Source organism: Thamnophis elegans, chromosome Z (genome assembly GCF_009769535.1).
Source record: "Thamnophis elegans isolate rThaEle1 chromosome Z, rThaEle1.pri, whole genome shotgun sequence".
NCBI lineage: Eukaryota > Metazoa > Chordata > Lepidosauria > Squamata > Colubridae > Thamnophis > Thamnophis elegans.
This window is the reverse complement of record NC_045558.1, coordinates 12,082,256-12,104,420: the sequence shown is the minus strand read 5'-3', so window position 1 is coordinate 12,104,420 and position 22,165 is coordinate 12,082,256. Positions and strand designations below refer to the sequence as shown.

Genomic DNA, 22,165 nt, shown 5'->3' with positions numbered 1-22,165 from the left:
GAATCAAATGGAATCACCATGATTCATCTAGATAGTTCCTTCAAGAGTATGGGCAGAACAATGAAAAGATATTACAACCCACGGAGGGTGCTTGCTACAGGCTGCCACAGCCTGAAAACAGCATCCGAGTGGAATTATAAAACCTGTATGGAAAAAAAAAAACCATCTTAAAATCTACAAGTTGTGATGTGCCAAGTAGTTCAGATATGCACCCAGCATTCTGAGCTACTAGTAACAGGTTAACAATGATGCCTTTTTCTTAAAAGAAAAATACTTTTTTTTAAAGAAAATATGGTCAGAGACCCTACTAGTGAGGAAGAGCCAACTGTAGTAGAGCAAAAGAAAAGATTTAAAAACTAATGAAAGAGCCCAAGAATTATGTGATTTTATGAGACAAGATTTCATAAAAGACAAGAACCGTAGTTGCTGTATCAGACTTCCCACCTATGCACCTGCTACCTGTGGTTGCTTTTATCTTATAATATAGGCTCCGTTTCTTGTGAAGTAGCTGAACTGATACTATCCCCCAATCTGAGAAATGCATAAGCTCCTGAATCCAATTCTGGGTACCCAGTTATTGTAATAAGTCAGAAGGGGTGGTAGGTCAAGAGTCAGAATTTTAGATATTGTACCTATTGAATTTGTCTAGATTGGTAATCTAGACAATTAGACTCTTTGTAGCAAACTATTACAAAGCAAAAAAAAAAAACACCCAAAGAAACCAATATGAATATTTGCTATAACTAAGAAGAAATGTCATAGAGTGACTGTGCTGAGTGACTTCAGTAATTTTCTAGACAACCTCATTGCTGAGTACCAGATCATTGTATCATTGACAAATGAGAGCTGCTATCTGAAGATCTCTACCAAAGTAAAACTCACCGCTTCTTATGCCAGCCTGATTCACTGGCTGACCACCTGTATAATTTGGAAGTTCCTTCTGACATCTAGTATGAACCTACATCTACACTAGATCTGATCCTGCCCTCTTTGGTGTGACAATCTTTCTGATACTTGAAAGCTGTTACCATATTTTCTTTTGGTCTTCATGCGGAAACTACTGTTAGAAGAATTTGAGTGATGCCCAAATCAAAGAAAACACTCCAAAGCAGAGGTTACCAACCTTTCAGACCTCAGGCACCACTAAATTCATAATTTAAATTCCACGGACCACTATGATCTGGCTAATGACTGGTAGGCTGGGTGTGGCTAGGTGGGCATGTGACTGGGTGGGCATGGCCAACTCGATGTCACTCACATTGAGGAACACCTCGCCAGCCTCCCCTCCCAGCCACTCCTCACCTCCCCACCCGGGCTCCTTAGGGCCCAAAAAGGAAGCAGTTATTGGAACTAAGCAGCCAACACAAGAAAGAGTTGACAAAACAGCTCACTTCAAATTGGATCTGACCAAGAAGGAGGCTACCACACTGAGGACTACGAGCATAGGCTTTCCAAGCTGAGGTAAGACATTCAGGAGTGCAAGGTCAGGTACCGGCACCTGGAAGCTCAGCGGGCTGAGATGGTCAGCAAGTTCCAGGCCATGATGCATTTCCTTCCATGATGCATTTCCCTCCAGCATTTGCCCAAAGCCCCGCACCAGGAGTTTGAAGCAGACCCCAAGTCAGAATTTCTGCCCTCCCCTAACTAGCACAAAAAGACCCCGAAGGGGGAGACTCTCTGCAGCAACACAAATGTTCATTGCACATATGCAGCCCAGGGGCCGTAGTTTGAGGACCCCTGATTTAGTGCACAATAAAAAATGCAAATAATTTTTCTGCGGAGCAGCAAAATTTTCTCGTGGACCACCGGTGGTCCACGGACCACCACTCTTCCAAAGGACTAAGATTTATGAATGTATCATTCTTTGAACTATGTTCTAAATTAAATAGAACAAATCAAATAGGCTAAAAGAAATAAGAGTATTTAACGATTAAAGAAACATTTCAGAAATGAAAGAGTTGTTAAACCTTGAATACATGGCTGAGCTCATGTTCTTAACCACACCTAATAATACTCATTAAGGATGGTGTCATCCCAGGTGGTACCAGATTACCTACGTGTTTTCTTTGCTGGATCATGAATCAGCTGCCTAGGATGGTGAGGAGGCAGAAGTTAATGATTAAGAAGCGCAGCAAAGAGAAGCTATAGAGAAGCGCAGCAAAGAGAATTACTGTATGGTGCTAAGAAATAAAAACCATTTCAAGATGAAAACAAGTTTTCAAAACCTTTTGCTTGACAGTGCTTTTGGATCCTAACATTGAAAATGGAGAGACGTGCAGAGACGTCAGTTACTTAGCTCAAATGAAACCCTTTGGTCAAATACAAATGAATGTTAGTCTTAATTCTGATCCTGAAAATCCATACATTTTCCCCCAGGCTATTTTCTCTCACTTTCAGTTCTAACTCAACGAAATTGGAAACAAGCATAATGGAAAAGACTACACGTTCATTTAACAGACGAATATTCTATAGCAGAAGTCTCCAAATTTGGCCACTTTAAAACTTGTAGACTTAGTTGCCAGAATTTTTCAGCCAGCCATACTGGCTGGGGAATTCTAGAAGTTGAAGTCCACAAAGTGGCCAAGATTGGAGACTCTGCTATCCAAGGGTCTCCAACCTTGGCAACTTTAAGCTGGCTGGGGAATTTTGGGAAGTCCTTCAGGCTTAAAGTTGCGAAAGTTGGAGACTCCTGTTCTATAGCACACTTTCCTGGAATGGATTTTTAAGTACGATACTTCCTCTTCTGCCAGGCAGAGGACTTAAGAAACAAAAATAGTGGGGAGGCGAACCTTACCTAACCCTAACCCTACCTTGGAAGAACTGTGAAATACTTCCTTTTAAGATTTTACGGAAAGAGAAACAAATGTTTAGTTTACAATCTCTTGCTTCCTGGAAACTGACTAACTTTTGAATGTCATAAGAGAGGAAGGATGTATCTCATTTAGCATAAAAGGCAAATCAAAGCTTATGAACTTTACATTGGGAACAACACATTTATCTCTAGAATGAGTTGCTATCCCTCCTAGCCAAGCTATTTTTATAAATTGACTAATTTGATATATTTTTTTATCACTTTTTAACTATTATTCACACACCCCCTTTATGCTTTATGTATTTTACTGTTTGTTTATGAAATTTAATGAAGTTTTTTTTTTAAAAAAATTGCTCTTTACCTCAATAATTTTGCTACCACGATCTGGCTAACAAAATGTGTCAGACTTGCAAAATAGTCTATTTTCCAATTGATAAATGTTATTGTTTATTATTGAATATGGATTATTTTAAAATGTTAGTATTTAGCAATATTCTTCGTATGTTAAAGCTATTATATGAGGAGTCTATCTCACATGTGCCTCCTTGTAGAAATTAGCCTCTAGGAGTTGCGGGTGCTCCAACACTGGAGGTTTTATGTTTTTAGGAAGAGATTGGATAACCAATTATCTAAAATGGTATAGAGCAGGGGTGTCAAACTTAAAGGCCAGGAGCCGGATCCGACCTGCAGGGTGGTTAGAACTGGCCCGGGGGCCACCCTAGAAACAGTGAGGGACTGGCCCTTGGTGCATCTGTTAGCGAAAACAGAGCTCGGGGGGATTGTATACAGCCCTCCTGAGCTCCATTTTTGCTGGCAGAGGGTTGCAGGAGGGCGTCGCAGCCAAAAACGGAGCTCAGGAGCCCATTTTCTCTGGCAGAGCACTCGGTCCACCACAGGCGCCCTCGTCACGAGTGACATCAAGCTGGCCATCCAGCCTGGTCATGTCCATTCCACCACCATGAGGTCAAACACAACCCTGATGCAGCCCTCAATGAAATTGAGTTTGACACCCCTGGTATAGAGTGTCCTATTTGAGCAGGGGGTTGGACAGGAAAATCTCCAAAGTCCCTTCCAACTCTGTTATTCTGTTCATAATGCAGAAAAAGTTCAGAAATGGGTTTTTTTCACATCACCCTAAAATTAAAATACAGAACAGCATGACTTTGTTCCTTTTTACCCCAATTTAAAAAGTTTTAACAGCTAGCTCAAGGCAACAGAAAATATTAACATTAAAACTAGTTGTCTCTTTCATCAAGTTCTTATTATCCAACTTAATTGTAGAATGGCTTAAAAAGACAATTTTGAACAAACTGATGGGTTCACAGGTAACGACAGACCTCGGGATTGTTTCTAAATAATTGGATGATGTCATTGTTTCCAGTGTGGTGGAAAATTCTCTTGGCTAGGAGTTAAGAGTGCAATTTCTAAACCAAATCAGTGCAAAAGTTAAGGTTAACTCAAGAAGCACCATGAATATGCTTCAAAAATACATACTAGCCCTTCTGCTCCAATTTTGCGACAAATGGCTGTCCATGAAAATGTGTTTTTACTCCCTGGAAACACCAGAGTGAAGATCACATGGGAAGTCCCTGTGTCCATGATTCTTCAACCTGCTCCATAAGCAACAAACAATGAACCACAGACAACACAAATTAATCACTCATTTCCTATAGTGGCTGGACTGACTGGAGGGGAAAAATATAAGGTTTAGATCTACACAGTACTTACAATATACAAGGGAAGTGGGTACTATCCTGAACTTGCTACTAGCATAATAAAAGACTCCACATTTATATGTTTTTATTTTCACGAACTCAGTTGCAGAGGCTACATTTCATATTTCTCAGAATTTCAATATTAGCTGCCTATTCTATTAATAGCCAATAGTGCTTTTGTTTTTAATCCAAATGGCCATATAATATTCCTTTATTGCATTAGTTGGTATTCTGAAGTGAAATAACAGAACGAATCATGCTGTTTAGCCACTGGATGGCAACATTGCACAATGCAAGAAGATCAACAAAGAAATCATCTATCAATATTTAGAGGAATATATATATTTAGTGTTTTCTGAACATTAAAGGTGTGTTGCTAAGATAGTTCCTTGGCTGAAGATGACAAGTTCAATTGCTGGCAGTTTTACTCCTCAGAAGCAAAATTCTGCTCAAATCAGATATATATACTGCACATTCTTTTCTTTTTTTAAAAAAAGTATTAAGCACACAATTTTAGTTGTCGTGTGGCAACTAAAGGCCTCAATGTGACTTTAATTTTTAGCCTTCTATGTGTTGCAGTAATATCCTGCTTAAGTGACATTCCAAAAGGATTTAAGGAAAAAGGACTGGATGTTAGCAATGACAACTAAACAGAATTACTATATTTGGATAGAAGGTTTCTATTCCACAACGCCTTTCACGTATAAACTCCAAAAATTCCTAGCAAACGGATCCCAAAGCTCTGCCTTCTTGGAAAGCAGCAATTCAGTTGCAAATGGATAGGGCTACATCCTGTCTACTTCTGAGTTAGCCAAAAGTGTCTCCAAGAACTATTGGAGACAAGTCTCCTACACTAGACAATAAGAACGAACATGGTTTTTTTTTGCATTTTAGGGAAGTGTCTATTTATTTATGTGTTACATTTGTATGGCATCCATCTCGCCAGAGGCAGCTCTAGGCAGCTTACAAACTGTTCAGTACCGTGAATAAGTGGCCTGCGATTTGCTAAGCTTAATTGGCAGGATTTATCCTGGGCAGAACTCTTTCATGCTTTCATACAAAGCAGGCTGTGCCATGACCGACTTAAATGAGCTTAATAATACATACTGTATACACTTGCTGTGAGCTTTTGGTCGGATAGGGTCATTTGCCTTTCCATGTTCTTCACATTTTAGTATGCTCTTGGGAACCAAAAGCATGGGAGGATATGAAAACAAAGCCCTTTCCACTTTGCAGGATTTAGCCTAGAATTTAGACAGGAAGAAAGCATTTGTTTCTGATAGAAGAGAATATATATAGCTCTACTGAATTAAGTGATCCTTGGTGCTCTCTGAGCTTGGCTGTTTTCTTGCAGATGTTTCATTACCCAACTAGAAGCTAATATAATCAGTGCTGGAAGGGACTGAGGGTTGTGGTATACACTACTAATGGCTATTTAAACAGAGAGCAAACATCACACTCTTGTTGCACTGATGATGTTACCTAGTTTGGTAATGAAACGTCTGCAAGAAAATAACCAAGCTCAGAGAGAACCACAGACATTGTAGTATCTATTTCTCTAAACATACATGCTTGGCATGGCCTGTAGACTACCAAGACAGTTGAAAGAGAAGATATCCAATTGCCAAATATACATCTTATGAAGGCACAAATGATTTTTCAGTATAGATTCACCACCCACACACACCTTGAGAAGAAGAAGCTTATATACTGTGATAGTACAAAAACTATGAATTCTGATACTACATAAGTTTCAGTTTTCCCATAGGATAATCCAGACTTAGGATGTATTGGTTGAAATAAGACTGAGTTTGTAATTTCTGGAGTGAAATAGCAAAGGAATCATCTTAACACACAACACAACAAGGTGTGATGGATGTTTGCCCTGTGTATGGCAACATCCTGTTTCACACCTTGATCTGAGCTGGACCGCATTAATCATATCGGAAGTGGAATAAAGGTGTGAGTTATTTTATTTTGATAAGCATTCAAATTCACTCATTTGCATGCAAATGAAAAAAGAGAACACTTTATTTTTAAGTTTCAATAACACCTCATATGTTATTTAGAATAGAATAGTAGAGTTGGAAGGGACCTTGGAGGTCTTCTAGTCCAACCCCCTGCTTAGACAGGAAATCCTACACCATTTCAGACAAATGGTTATCCAAAATCTTAAAAACTTCTAGTGTTGGGGCATTCACAACTTCTGGAGGCAAGCTGTTCCACTGATTAATTGTTCTGTCAGGAAATTTATCCTCAGTTCTAAGTTCCTTCTCTCCTTGATTAGTTTCCACCAATTGCTTCTTGTTCTACCCTCAGGTGTCTTGGAGAATAGTTTGACTCCCTCTTCTTTGTGGCAACCCCTGAGATACTTGAACACTGCTATCATGTCTCTCCTAGTCCTTCTTTTCATTAAACTAGACATACCCAGTTCCTGCAACCGTTCTTCATATGTTTTAGTCTCCAGTCCCCTAATCATCTTTGTTGCTCTTCTCTGCACTCTTTCTAGAGTCTCCACATCTTTTCTACATCATGGTGACCAAAACATGGTGATCAAAATATGTTTAATATTGCTTAAACTTTGGTTGAAGTAGATGATGATCCACAAAAATTTATGTGGCACTAGTTTCATTTGTCTTTAAGGGTCTATTGATGTAATAGTTTAAATATACAGTATTCTTTTCATTACTAATTGCACATTTTATAGACTTCTGAAAAAAAATAATCCTACCCTTAGCTGTATACTATTTATCATTGCATATTGTACACGTGGGAAAAATGTATTTTCTTATCGTCCAACTATTTATATTTTTTCTTGCCCAAGGATCATCTCCTCTGCCAAGCTCCCAATCTTGCAATTTATAAATCATGTGTTCTTTTTATTTTATCTGTTAACATGTCCCACCCCACCCCCCATTCTGTTCTCAGAGCAACTAGAGCAGAAGTCACCAACCTTTCATACCTCAGGGACCATTAAATTCATAATTTTAAATCCCAAGGACCACCAATATGAATTTTTTAAAATGATATATTTAGTGCAATATAAAAAATTGCAAATAATTTTTCTGCGCACGACCAAAATTTTCTTGTGGACCACCACCGCTGAACTAGAGTGAGATATCAAACAATCTCCAATACAGAAAACTATGCATTGGTCAGAGAAGGACTAATATTGGTGCTTCAAATGCAGTATATCAAATCACAGATTGAGATTAATATTACTTGGCCAAATTAACAATATTTCAAGGCTGTGTCCAAAACAGACAAACAAAATGAAAGCTAATAGATTAATAAATTGACTCCATGAATGCATCAACAAGGGTGATTTTTGGAGAAGGGAGATTTCTGAATGGAAATAAGCATTAGGTTTTCTCCCAAACACTTTACAAGAAAAAGCTCGACAATATTATACAGATAATTCCTTACTTACAATTCTCATGGAGCCTACACATTAAATTTAACATTTTTTGTGGCTCTGTTAAGCGAATACTCCAGTTGTTGAGCAAACCAATGGTTCACTATGGGAAGTGTCAGTTTTTGGCAAAATTATTGTAAACTGTGGTCATATGACTGCAGGATATTGCAAACTGCTGCAAATGCAACCATATTGGCAAGCACCTATAGGTATGTGACCACAAAGGGAGGAACAGTTGGAATTTCGCATCATAAGTACCCCTCCCAGTTCCATTCACAACCAAAATTACGGTAAGGAGCAAACCTTAGATCATTGGACAGAAACTAACAGATGATTGTCCAGGAATATACTGAACGGTTTAACAGTGAAGATGTTTCTCACGGTTTCTGTAGTTCAATTTTAGGGGGGGGGGAACGATTTTAACAATCAAGATTCATTTTGGAACACTGAATAACAAATATTTGAGACTTTATTTGGCCTTTCCATTTTTTTTTACAGTATGCAATCAATCTTCACTATTCTGGCAGAAATCATGATGCTATGTGTCCCAGGCACCGCATACCTAGAGGACTCTGCAGGAGCGAGTGTGTGTATGGAGTGGAAAAATGCTGTGTTTATTCTTTCAATGGAAAGAGATTTGTGTTTTATTCCCTTCCTACTTATACCAAATAAGAAGGAAAATAAAAGTACTAGAACAGGCCTCCATCCATAAACAATAATAAGAAATGAATCCAGGCAGGTGAATATAAAGGCCAGTGTACACGTTATTATCATTCTGGCAGTGTCCTCTTCTGTCTCTTCTAATTTCTTTTAGATTTTAAGTTAGAGGGGAAAGATGTCCTGCTAATATGGGATGCTTTGGCAAACATGAAAAAGTGAGATTTAAAAAAAAAATCAAGTGCAACACGTGAAAATACCCATTTTGTGTTCTTAGCAACAATACAATAATAGTAGCAGTAATAGTAGTAGTTTATTGAAGCCTTATCGATAAAATAAAATATAGTACATAATATAATTTCAGAATAAGATAGCCAGAAGGAAATAAAGTGATAATATATAAATATATTAGTACAATCTCCCTTACAGGGTACCCCAATTTGTTCAATTTATTAGCCTCATAGGACCACTGCTTGAATTATAAACTTAGCAGTTTGCTTACAATATGTACAGTACATTAGAGCCCAGGAGGAAATACAACAATCTATAATTCGGTTTCCTTTGGGCATCCAATAGGGGCTATACGTCTAAAGGGGATACATAACTGACAGATGAACTATGCATGAGCAATGTTTTCACTGGTCGGGATATGAAAATCCTCTCGTAAAATGGCAAGTGGAGTCCAGTAACTTAAATCTTGCTCTAAGCAACCATACAGACCGGAAAGCAGGATGTGTTTTAGCCTTCACGCTGTAGTCAATAGCTTTGAGCCTTTTTTTTCTGGCGTACTTTAGATGCCGTCATCTATCTTGTCTTGGGAGGATGTCATCTAGCTTGGCCTGGGAGACAATGCTCATTTGAGAAAGCAGGGTGAAAATGCAACAACCAATTAAGTCAAAATAGTAGGGCCTTATTTTGTGCAAATTGATTAGGAGATACACAGGGGTCGGCTGCTATCGGTTTGCCCAGGTTCGGGAGAACCCGTAGCTAACGTAATGGCTGGTTCAGAGAACCTCAAAATCCCACCCCTGATTGTCTCCACCCACCCCTCCCCTTCCAGGAGTCTCCACATACCCGTTTTGGATGTGAGGTAAGTGCAGGGCCCATGTGGAGGCTCATTGAGAGGGAAAAACGGGCCTCCTGGCAGTTCCAGAAGACCAGAAACGCCTTCGGGTCTCCGGAGCCCAGGGGAGGCAGTTTTGCCCTCCCAAAGGCTCAAGAAAAGCCTCTGGAGCCTGGGGAGGGCGAAAACAGCCCTCCGCCATGGTGCAAGAAGCCATGCCTACCCAGCAACTGAGCAGAGAACCTGTTGCTGAAATTTTTGAAGCCTATCCCTGGATTACAGGCTTCTCTGGATCGGTTGTAGCTATATTCTTTCTGCTGTAAGAACCACTTTCCTATGTATTTTCCAACACAAGATTCCCTTAGAATTTATAGGAGTGCCAACATTCTTTTTGCAAGCTTTTGGGAACATTAAATCCTCTCAGACAAAATCTCTATCTGAAATTCCAAGAAAACCCATTAAACACGTCTGAAATTACAAATAAGGCAACTTTTCAAAAAAATCATTTGGTTTTTAGAAAACACTACTGTTATTATATTATGTGACTTATTTTTTAAAGAATTTGCTCTTATAGATATAATATGAAGAACTGCACACAAGGACAAAAATTTCCTGACCAAAATGTAGAAAGAGAGAATGTAGAAGCCATCTAAGAAACATCTACTGAATGTTTGAAAAGCTAGGTGGTTTATAGCTGTTTAATTGCTTTTTAAAAGGTCCTGGTCATTTGTTAAAATAATCCTAAATACTGGAATGTATCCCTTGGAGAATCTTGGTAGCATATTTACTACTGCATTATAAAATGTAAACAAATGATTCTAGTATAGATTTGGGTGAATTATAAATGGTGGATTCCCATTTTGGATAGCTATTCTTTCTTTAGAAATAACTAATCAATTTTAGGATTAGCTATAAGCTTTCTTATTGTTGTTTCAGCTTAATGATTGGTAAAGATTTTAACAATCAAATCTGGACTTTGAAAGGGAAAATTTCCTACATGAGTGGTGGGGAATCCTTTTTGGGACAAATGGTAAAAGAATAATGTGGGGGGGGGGATGCTCCATTATCTTTGTGAGTGGGGCAAATGTGATTCAAGATATCCTCGTCCCACAAGTGTTGTTTCAGTTTAATGATTGGTAAAGATTTTAACAATCAAACCTGGACTTTGAAAGGGAAAATTTATTTTGAGTTCCTACATGAGTGGTGGGGAATTCTTTTTGGGACAAATGGTAAAAGAATAATGTGGGGGGGGAGGGGGATAAGCTCCATTATCTCTGTGAGTGGGACAAATGTGATTCAAGATATCCTCATCCCACAAGTGTATCAGTGTAGTAAAATTATGAAGTGTATCCTTATCAGATTATTTACTCCTTCGTTTATTGGGAGTTCAGTCTGCACTGCACCCTGATCCATCCCAGTTTTCTCTAATGTTTCATGCATCTCCATAAATGACAGCACTGCTGTTCCTACCCAAGATCAATCCAGTAGAACCCAAAACACAATGGAAGAAATAAGACTGCAAAAGAAAATCCCAAAACAAAGATCAGAATAAATCCTGTAGAATTGAAGAGAAGAGAGAAGAATCCATGGCAAAATTCTCTTCTTTTTTTAAGGATTCTGGGTATCACAGAGGACATATTTAAAGCTAACGTTCAACAAGACAAAGAGGGACTTTATTAAAGACATCAGCAAAGAGTTTTTGAAGACCACAAGAAAAAATAGGACAGTCACAGATTTTTCTGTTTCTGCTCTGTACAGATGCTGTTTGTTTATTATTCTGGGTTCCTTTAAGTCATTAACAGCTCAGAATATAATGAGTAGGGTTTTATCACAGACTACATGATTATGTTGCTCAACATAAGGTACTAGTTCAGATCGGCTTTTATATTTCCTGTTTGAGAAAGATGACCTAATATCAACATCAGTAGAAAACCTTGGAGTGAGGTGAACAGCATTTTGTTGTTTTCCTTTTGAGAAATTATACATAAGCTACTATGCCATTTCTTCTACATTCCCCCATACCAAAGAATATATGTACATCAACATTTTTCCATAGGTTTCCAATAATTATACTTCACTCACTCGCCACTTAGCATTATCTGCTCTGAATCTTGCCGTAGTTAAATTCATTAGAAACTAATATATGATGGGATGAAAAATATCCAAGCAATTTCCTAGTGCTGTTTCGATTATCTATTTTTTCTTAAATTTATAATTTACCCCAGTCCTTCATTTAAGGAGTTTAGAACAGTACATTTTCATTTAATTTATAATGGATAAGATTATATATTTTCAGGTCCCGCCCAAGAACATCATAGAACAACAAAGTGTAATTCTTTACTTGTTTACATCCAATAGACCGAATCTTGCCAGATTAAAGCTTCATCTCACCACAGCAAATATACCCTGGGAGATTCTAGGGAGTGTCTATGTTAACTCTCTTCCTGTCTCCTATTCAGTTATTGCCTCATCTGACTCCTTTGAGTGTGCTCCCTCCTTCCTGGGAAACAGCCACTTCACTGTAGTCCATTATTCCATCTTTCCCTTCTTAGGCATCATCCTTTGCATACATAATACTAAGTTGTAATATGGCTTGTTTAGATTTGACTTGATGGTATGGATGAACCCATCCATTGTGGCTTCTAACCATGATTTTTGGCTTAGATTTGTGAGATATTGCTTAATAACCCCCTTTATTCAACAAGCTATGAGTAAGCCTGCCAAAGTGTGAACATGATGTGTGAACTGAGCCAAAGACTCTGATATGGGGTCCATCAATCTCAGCAACTTTAAAATGTGTAGACTTTGACAGCATGTTGACTGGGGAATTCTGGGAGTTTGACATTAACAGGTTGTAGAGTTGTCAAGGTTGATAAACATTGCCTTTGTATATTGCGGTTATATATGAGTGTATCACATTTATCCAAGAGCTATGGAGAAGAGGCTGTGAGCTGTAGTTATAATATACAGGCTGAATACAGCAAGTGAGTTAAAACAGCATTATAATTTCTGTGCCAGGCCTTAATTCTCATGAACTTTAGGAAGCTTCAATAACTATGTTCTTCTTTCTTTCATTTTCAAACCAGCTCGTAATATTTTTACAACTGTGTGCAATATTTTGAAATTAATTCCCTGTGAGATATTTTTTCCTCCCGTTAGCAAATAGGGACCTAAACAGTTCTTCCAAAAATAAATGTTTCCAAGCTTAGCTTAATCATGGAGGAGGAATCCATAAACTTCCTATGAAGGAGTTAGAGAATCAGAGTTAGTCTGTAATAAACAGCATTTGGTAGCTTAACTCCATGAAGCAAAAACCTTGACAGCCTGTTGCAGCCCTCTGCTAGAGGCTCCTATTTTTGGAAGATTTGATCTGGCAAGCCTAAACCTCAGACAAACTATTTTGAAACCAAGCTAAACGCTTAACAGTTGAAGAATGCTTAATAGTTTGCCAAACAAAAGCACTGCTGGACTAATGAAAGACCTTAGCAAGATATACAGCCTCCCAAAGGTCTGCACTGTCAGAAGAAGTTTCATTTCAGCATGTTCAGTTCTCGTCACATGGTAAAATGATTGTACCAACACAAACAAAGCAAAGCAAACACAGTGCTTGCAATTGTAAAGGATTAATGCATTTTCACGCCACTGCCCTACTTTGTAGCCAGACAGAATCAGTAAATCCTTGCAGTACCATAAGAATATTAATTCCCACATTATGTCAACTGCATCCCACTAAAGTGAGCACATAACTGTCAAAGGGATGAATGACCTAGTGCCTGGATGGCGAACCTATGGCACATGTGCCACAGGTGGCCCGCGGAGCCATATTTACCGACACACGGTCAGCTCTGATGTGCATGTATGCACCAGCCAGCTGATTTTTGACCTTCCAGAGGGCCGTTGAGCCCGTTTTTCTCCCTCCCCAGGCTGTGGAGGCTTTCTTGAAGACTGGATAGGACAAAAAACGGCCTCTCCCAGAGATCCTCAAGAAGCCGGAAACGGATTGTTTCTGAACTTCTGGTTGGGCCATTGGACCCATTTTTCACCCTCCCCAAGCTTCAGGAAAGCCTCCCCCAATTATTATTGAATTATGGGTGTGGGCATGGGTATGCATGTGTACACAATAGCGCACTATTTTGGCACAAATTTACAAAAAGGTTAGTCATTACTGACCTAGTGGACAAGGAAAGTCCTTGGTAGGAGTGGATAGATGAGATGGATTCTCATCCATTAAAAAAAAAAATTCTCTACTATACTAAAAATGCTCAGTCCTGAGGAACAGAACAATCATTCCTTGTCTCCCACTGTCACAAATATGCTGCAGAAATAAAACATACATAAAAATGCTCAGCCCTGGAGATTCCTTCCACCAAAAGGAGGAATAGGCTCATTTCCATAAATTTTCATTATGTCAGGATCTAATAATAGATCCCTCGGTGCCAAGACAGGACCACACTTAGGGCTAACCTGATAAATTTAGGCTAGAGTCAAACAAATGAAAAATTAACAATTGGGTTACAAATGTTACGTCACCATTCGTGGTGACGTCGTCAGTGCATTGAGTTGTGCCAAAAGACATCTCCTCAAATGGTGATAAAACGTTTGCAACCAAATAAACCAACAGCCTAACCACCAAGCCCAGCTAATATTCACACACATTTCTAAGGAAAAATTAGCCTAACATCACTTCATTCTAGACCAGAGCTAGTCCTCAACTTATGGCCATTCGTTTAATGACAATTCCAAATTACCACAGTGCTGAAAAAAGTGACTTACAACGAAGTCTTCGCGCTTAGGACTGTCGCAGTGTTCCAATGGCCGCATGATTAAAATTTGGGCACCTGGCAACCAGTATGTATTCATGACAGTTGCAATATCCCAGGCTTATCTGATTGCCACCTGTGAACTTCCTGGGTGGCTTCCAACAAGCTAAGTCAATAGAATCTGGATTTGCTTAATGACCATGTGATTTGCTTAATGGCCATGGGCAAAAGATCGTAAAATTGGACACAGCTCACAATTACTGCACTGCTTAGCAACATTAGTTCTGATCCCAGTTGTGGTCATAGGTTGAGGACTACCTGTACTGAGCTATAATATACATTATTAGTACTTAGAGAGAGAGGTCTATAGAGATTCTCAATCATCCAAGTCATGGTTGTCGCAAAGGTGTTTTTTCAAGAGGCAACTGAACTTTCTGGTTTTCTGGTTTTCTTTGAAGACATTTTGCTTCTTATCCAAGAAGCTTTTTCAGGTTCTTAGAAGCTAAAGTAGTAGCTGAAGAAATTTCTTGGATAAGAAGCGGAAAGTCTTCAAAGAAAAGCCAGAAAGTCCAGTTGCCTTTAAAAAAAATACTTTATAGAACAGGAGTGTCAAACTTGATTTCATTGAGAGCAACATTAGGGTTGTGTTTGACCTTGGGGAGCCAGGATGGGCACACAACATCCCTTGTGTGTGGGGTGCTTGTGGTGGACTGAGCCCTCTGCCAATGAAAATGGACCCTCACAAGCTCTGTTTTCAACTACGATGGTCTCCTGCAACCCTCTGCTAGTGAAAACACAGCTCGGGAGGGCTGCTTGCAGTCCTCGAGAGTTCCACGTTTGCTGGTAGAGACACCGCAGGGCGGTCCTTCATTATTCCCAGGATAGCCCTGCAGGCCAGATCTAGCACCCCGCAGCCAAATCCGGGCCCTGGATATAGTGAGAGGGCTATGCAGTAGGACATCTGTCACCTTGATGTACACCATTTCACACATCATTCTAAACTAATGGGAGAATTTATGGCTCAGTATTTTGAGTGAATGCAGTTAACAGTAAGAGGATTCTAATAGTTTACAGAGATGCAATTGGATTGTTAAGCAACTGCCATGCAGAAAAAACAGATGTTTCCAATTCAACAACTATCCCTAAAATGATGACAGTGCAGTATCACAACTAAGATCAATTAGAATGTGATTGCATCTATTTTGCCAATAATATTATCCTAGCCTATATTCCTGGATTCCCATAATGAAGGTCTGTTGGAAAATGCTCAACATAACTTATATGTGAGGAATACTAAAACCTATTTTAGTATTTAGTAGAAAGTAATCTGCTTCAAAAAACTGCTGGAATATGTGTTCATGAATTTGATTCCTTCCATCAGCACTTATCCTCTCAGCTGATGTTTTGTAATACGGGCCCAATAGGAATTGTTAAGAAACATGGCTACCTATATCTAGCTTTAAGCGGCCCACTACTATTGTGCAGATCATGACAATTCCCCAGAAAAGATGGTCTTTTATTGACGAGCTTATGTAAAATTACTATATTTTTCAGAGTATAAGATGCACCAAGATTTTGAAGAGGCAAATTAAAAAATTAAAAATTAAGAGGCTTATAGAGTGCTCCTGGGGGATGGGAGGGCAAAACTGAGCAAAAAACAGCCCGCCCATTTCTGTCCTCTCCAGCCCCCAGGAACACTCTGCAAGGCTCCTAAAGGCTACGCACGGCCATTTTGGTGTAGGGGCGGGATTTCAGGAGGCAAAAAATGCTGTATTCAGTGTACAAGACGCACCCAGATTTTAGCCTCTTTTTTGAGGGGGAAAAAGTGTGTCTTATACTCTGAAATATACAGTATGTGATAATTGTGACACTTCTAGGCCTCCAAAGGCACATCACTTATCTTTAAATTTTATTTATTTATTTAATATTAATCAATATGACATGTCAGGAATCATATGTGGAATCCATGCACCAGGAGTCTCAATTTAAAAAGTAAAGAGTGCTTTATTGAGACTACTTTATTTTGCAAGGACTGCAAAGCAGAAGCTTATTTTAATGCAAAAATCACTAGTAAGTCAAAAGTAAAGTCATTAAATAAACTTAAGGGTCTTTGGTTGGTTTCACCATGTATATTGTTACTTCTGGAATTAAGTAGATGGATGACGAAGCACCTTTAGTGGCAACATATACAGAGTTTCTTTAATTTTCCAGCCTATGACAACAAAACTTTAGTGAGCTGCAGAATGATACAAAAAGGTGTCACCAAAGGGTGGGACCAAGTGGATTCAGTCCATTTCAAAATAATTATTTAGGCTTCCAGGGTTATGAACAGTGGGAATGGAAAACCTGGCACCCATCTTCTGCCCTTATCTTTGCATCTTGAAGTCAAAGATCACACATCCAATTTGAACTAATCATTTGCAAGTGCTCAGGGAGCCTGAAACGGGATCCCAGGGGCCAATTGCTAAGTAAACCAATGTTTCGCTGTAGGTGCAGTTTGGTTGAAAACTGGAAGTGCCCGTTTTCAGCAAAACCATTGTTAAAAAAAAAAGTTGTAGTGTCATGACTATGGGATGCTGTAAGCAGCCATAAAGGTGGCTGTAGAGGGGGCCTCACCATCAAAACTTTGAATCTGGGTTGTAAGTCCCCTTTTTTCCATTGGTTGTTAACGTCAACCAGTCACTAAATCCGTGGTGGTGAACCTATGGCATGTGTGCCACAAGTAGCATGCAGAGCCATCCCACACGCTGGCTCTTCCACATTCCTGTGCACATATGCGCACTGGCCAGCTGGCCTTTGTGTGTGTGTGGGAGCACCGAAATCCAAAAGAGCAGTGTTCTGGCACGCATGCACGAACTGGCATCCGAACTTCTGGGTTTCCGTTACGTGCATGCGTGACAGCCAGTTTTTTGTCAAGCCTGCGCCGATGCCAGAAACCAGAAATTTGGATGCCGCTGCGGGCATGCACAATGAAACGCTGCTTTTCAGGGTTTTGATGCTTTCGCCCACACGAAGCCCAGCAAGACCGTGCTTTCCTCGCAGAATGGTTTTGCGTGCCTTTTCCAGCAAGTAGGCTGGTAAGCGGGTATGAAAAAGGTTAGCCATCACTGCACTAGGCAATCGGTCACAAGCTGAGAACTATCTGCACAGATAATCATGTTTATTGAAATTGACACTAATTACAAATTGTAGGTATCTACTCTTCATCCAGGTTTTCCTGATGTGAACATTGTATACGAAAGCTGTTTTTCCTCTCTCTACCTCCAACTGGTTAACCTGCTTGTGTCAAAAGTACTTAAAATGTCTCATTTCTATAGGGTTTTTAAAATAGTTTTATATCATTCTAAAAATATATTAAAGGGTTAAATGAAAAAATAAAAAACAATGTACTGCAATTGCATGTTTTATTGCGGAGACTTTTCTGCATGTTGCGTATAGGTGTTTTCAGCACAACAGAAAATAAAACATAAAACAAGTTAAAATAGAGAGATAAGCCTATCAGTTAATCGATATATTTATTGATTTGTCTGTTTGCTGTTTGCTAATGGTGCTAACCAGGCCCATGCTGCATGCTCATCTGGGAGCGCTAAGCAAGGCTTCTCCAGAAGGCCAATAGAGGCCTGGCTCACTTGGGAAATGAGTGGTGGGGAGGGGGGTGTTCTACACAATGGAGCAAAAGCCTTGAAGACCAAGTGGGACAGGCTGATGTGATGGGGTTCAGGCAGCTCTACTGTAACTTGATCCCATGCCATGGGGGGCTTTGAAGTTCACAACCAACACCTTGAATAGGATCAAAAGCAAACTGATGCAGCTTGCAGAGGAAAGGTGTAACATACACCATTCTTTGGGCACCCAAGATTGCTCACACAGCCAAATTTTGTACCAGCTGAAGCTTCCAGATATTTTTCGAGGATTGCAGATCGCACTGCAATACTCTTAAAGAGGAGATGACCAGGGTATGAGTGACAAAGCAAAGAGCCTCCCTTTCCAGTAAAGGGTGTAACTGATGCACAACATGAAGTTGAGCAAGTTTTTATAATGCTTTATAAATTAAAATCCTGCATGCTAAATTGGATCTCAAAAAAGGAAGAAGGGCTTATCTAACATTCCTATTCTCAAAGTCTGTGTGTAAGAGGTTATGATAATACTTCTGCTTTTCATTAGAATAAACAAAATTTAAAAAGTATTTATCCATTTGATCTTCTCTGTTTAAAAGTATCTTTCTTTTTAAAAAAATGAAATGTATTAAGTCTACACATTTTCTGACTAAAAGCATTGTACGAAAGCCTCAATGCCATGATGGTTATCAAAGGCAATGTACTGTAAGAAGAAAAGGAAAAGAAATATACCTTATGTCTTTGCTTTAACTGATTTTGTTTCCTATTTCTTACTCGTTTTCTGAATTTTTATTATCTCGTGGGAAAAGTGTATCTGTGTGTGTGTATGTGTGTGTACATCAATGTTATGTCGAGGTAAATCAAAATGTTTATATAACAGAATACCTTTGGTGTTAATATGGTTAATAATTTAATAATTCTGTACTATGATCAGTTTGATTTCCATTAGTTTAATTCCTCTTGAAAACTGGAACAAGTCTTCCTTCCTTCCTTCCTTCCTTCCTTCCTTCCTTCCTTCCTTCCATTATTTTTTTCATAATGTCAGGACTACAGAACTATGCATTAGTGGGATAACACAACTAATAAATGATCAACTAGAGGAAACATTTTGAAATGTGGGAAGATCGCCACCAGTAATGTGGTAGCCTTACAAATGCCCTCACTTGAGAAACTTTGCACTGAGTCATATCTTTGCTTTCAGGTATTGTAAATAAATTAGCATTTTCCAGCAGATAAACCAGTTCTGATGCTTAAAGGTGAATGTTACATTAATCTGGAATATCCAACCGCAGCTGCTTACTAGGCAACATGCAAATTCAAAGTTATTTAGATTACAGAACCACAAACTTAAAACCAACATAATATAGTTTCATACTCTGGAAAATACACAGTGAGTGAGTGAGTGAGTGAGTGAGTGAGTGAGTGAGTGAGTGAGAGAGTGAGTAGGTTTTAAGACATGAAACACAAACGCATGGTCACAGTAAACAAATTCCTAAAGTGAAGAACATTTTTCAGGATGAGACAGAATATTGATCAATACTGACCTCTCATTATGATAATCTTGGCAGAGAAAATAAAACATTATTGGAAAATTCTGGGCATGACTCTGATTGCTCTTTTTCAGCTTCAAGTAGAGAAAGGGGAAAGGGAAGACTACACCAACATCTGTTTCTGCATTGAGAGAATACAAACACCACTGAAGATTGTTAAATGTCAGGAACCCTCATAATTTTAAAAGCATTATTTTAAAGTTTGAAAGCATTCTTATAGATAAGTGTTTCTCAACTTTAGCAACTTCATGATGGATGGACTCTCAGAATATACAATATAATACAATACAATACAAATAATACAAATACAAATACAATACCAGAGTTGGAAGGGACCTTGGAGGTCTTCTAGTCCAACCTCTTGCTAGGCAGGAAATCCTATACCGTTTCAGACAAATGGCTATCCAACATCTTCTTAAAGACTTCCAGTGTTGGGGATTCACAACTTCTGGAGGCAAGCTGTTCCACTGATTAATTGTTCTAACTGTCAGGAAATTTCTCCTCAGTTCTAAGTTGCTTCTTTCCTTTATTAGTTTATACCCCTTGCTTCTTGGTCTACCTTCAGGTGCCTTGGAGAATGGTACAGCTTCAAATGTGACTTATTTTTTCCTAACTTTAATTGAAAAGGAAGGTTGGATGTGCACAATAGAGCATTCGTCACAACCAACGCAAATGTGATTTTTCATCTGACATTACGTGGTTTTATAGTATCATAATTTGGGTAAAGAACAATTTTAACAAGCTATAATATATTTCTGAATTGTTTAGTATTTGCTATGGTGTTTCTCAGCAATCTATATCACTATAAAATGATTCATATATTTCACCTGTCTTACAAAAGCAATATGTAAAAGAAATAGTTAAATTTGCCATACTTTAGTTTTTCTTCTTCTGCTCAATTGTGTCTAATTCTCAGAAGCTGTCTGAACAAGCCTCTGCCGTTTTCTTGGCAGCATTTTTCAAATGTGGTTGCCATTGCCTCTTTCCTAAAGCCGAGACAGTGACTGGCCCAAGGATTCCCAGCTGGCTTTGTGCATAAGGTGGGACTAGAACTCAAGGTCTCCCAGTTATTAGCCTGATGTCCTAAGCACTAAACCAAACTGACTCTTGCCGTGCTCTACAGCAGGGGTTGGGAAGCATGGCACTTTTATGACTTGTGTTTCAGGAATTCTGGGAGTTGAGGTCCACAAGTCATGGAAGGGCCACGGTTTTCCACCCCTGCTCTACAGGAACAAACAAGTAGGATATGATACAGACTATGTAAGCCCTAGGGTAACACACTCAATTTCATTGAGGGCCGCATCAGGGTTGTGTTTGACTTTGGTGGGGCAGAGTGAGCGTGGCCAGCTTGATGTCACTCATGTTGGGGGTGCCTATGGTAGCCTGAGTGCTCTGCCAGAGAAAACAGACTCCCGAGCTCTGTTTTTGGCTGTGATGCCCTCCTGCAACCCTCTGCCAGCAAAAGGGGAGCTCTGGAGAGCCAATACAGTCCTTCTCAGCTCTGTTTTTGCTGGCAGAGGCACCATGGGCCATTCCTTTTCCAGAGAGGCCCCCGGGCTAGATCTAAGCACCCTGTGGGTCGGATCCAGCCTCCGGGCCTTGAGTTTGACACCCCTGGTGTAAGCCTTTGGTTTTTTATCACAGGAGCAAATAAACTAATATTTTAATTTTTTTCCAGCCATATTTATTTAGTCATCAGTTTTCAAGTAAGTTACTTTGAGATGCTTTTCAGTCCCCAATTATTTTCAGCCATCCTACATGAATAGCTGAATTGCCTTTATATTCCTAATTATTGCTCCAAACCTTTAAGTGAATGCTTGCCCCAGGGTTTCATACAAAACCCTCACTAAGAAGCATCCTGGTGTTTCTCACACCTTCCCAAACCACAGAAGGCTGTGAGGCTTGCACAGCTTAGTAATTTTGTTTCCTCTAGAAGAAGCAATATTCTTCAGGGAGCTTTCATAATTTGAGAAAAACAAATTTATCTCTCCAGTGAATGTAGAACTCTTCCTTGATCAGACAGACACTGTACAGACTGCAGATGTCATATCGTCTGAAAATCCTTATTTTTACTGAACCCAGATACCAGCTGAGAAGCAATCAAGCCTAAGCTTGTACCATCTGTTCTCAGTATCTCTCTCTCACCCTTGAAACAGTCTGCAGGATCAGGAAAAACAGTTAAGAATGCCAAACTCATTTCTTCATAACTTGTGCAATTTGCAAGACTAGTCTATTAATCTTATCTAGAGAGGCCAGAAAACCTACTGTTCTGTCCTACTTGGGACCATCCATTTATTGTACATTCAGCTGTACTTTTTCAGGAATGAGTAAGAAAGTAATTCTAAGGGAAAAGACAAAATTAGCGGTAGATGACACATGTAGGCCACATAGTCATCAAGACCTAGAATAGTTTTAAGCAAGACTAATGTCAGACAGAAGCAAACAGAGCTACAAATGAGTAACTTTAATGTCTATCATCTATATCAGAATTCCCCAACTGCATTTTTGCAAGCGGCGTGCAGACACATCTGCCACTCACACAAATTGAATGTGCGCACATTCTTGCTCACTGCTTG

The 22,165-nt window shown here is 39.2% G+C and overlaps 1 protein-coding gene across 3 annotated transcripts in view; it reads right to left on the bottom strand.

Moving 5' to 3' along the window:
* DNAJB6 (DnaJ heat shock protein family (Hsp40) member B6) overlaps positions 1–22,165 on the bottom strand; it is a 60,587-nt gene that overhangs the window by 6,243 nt on the left and 32,179 nt on the right. The window lies entirely within an intron of this gene.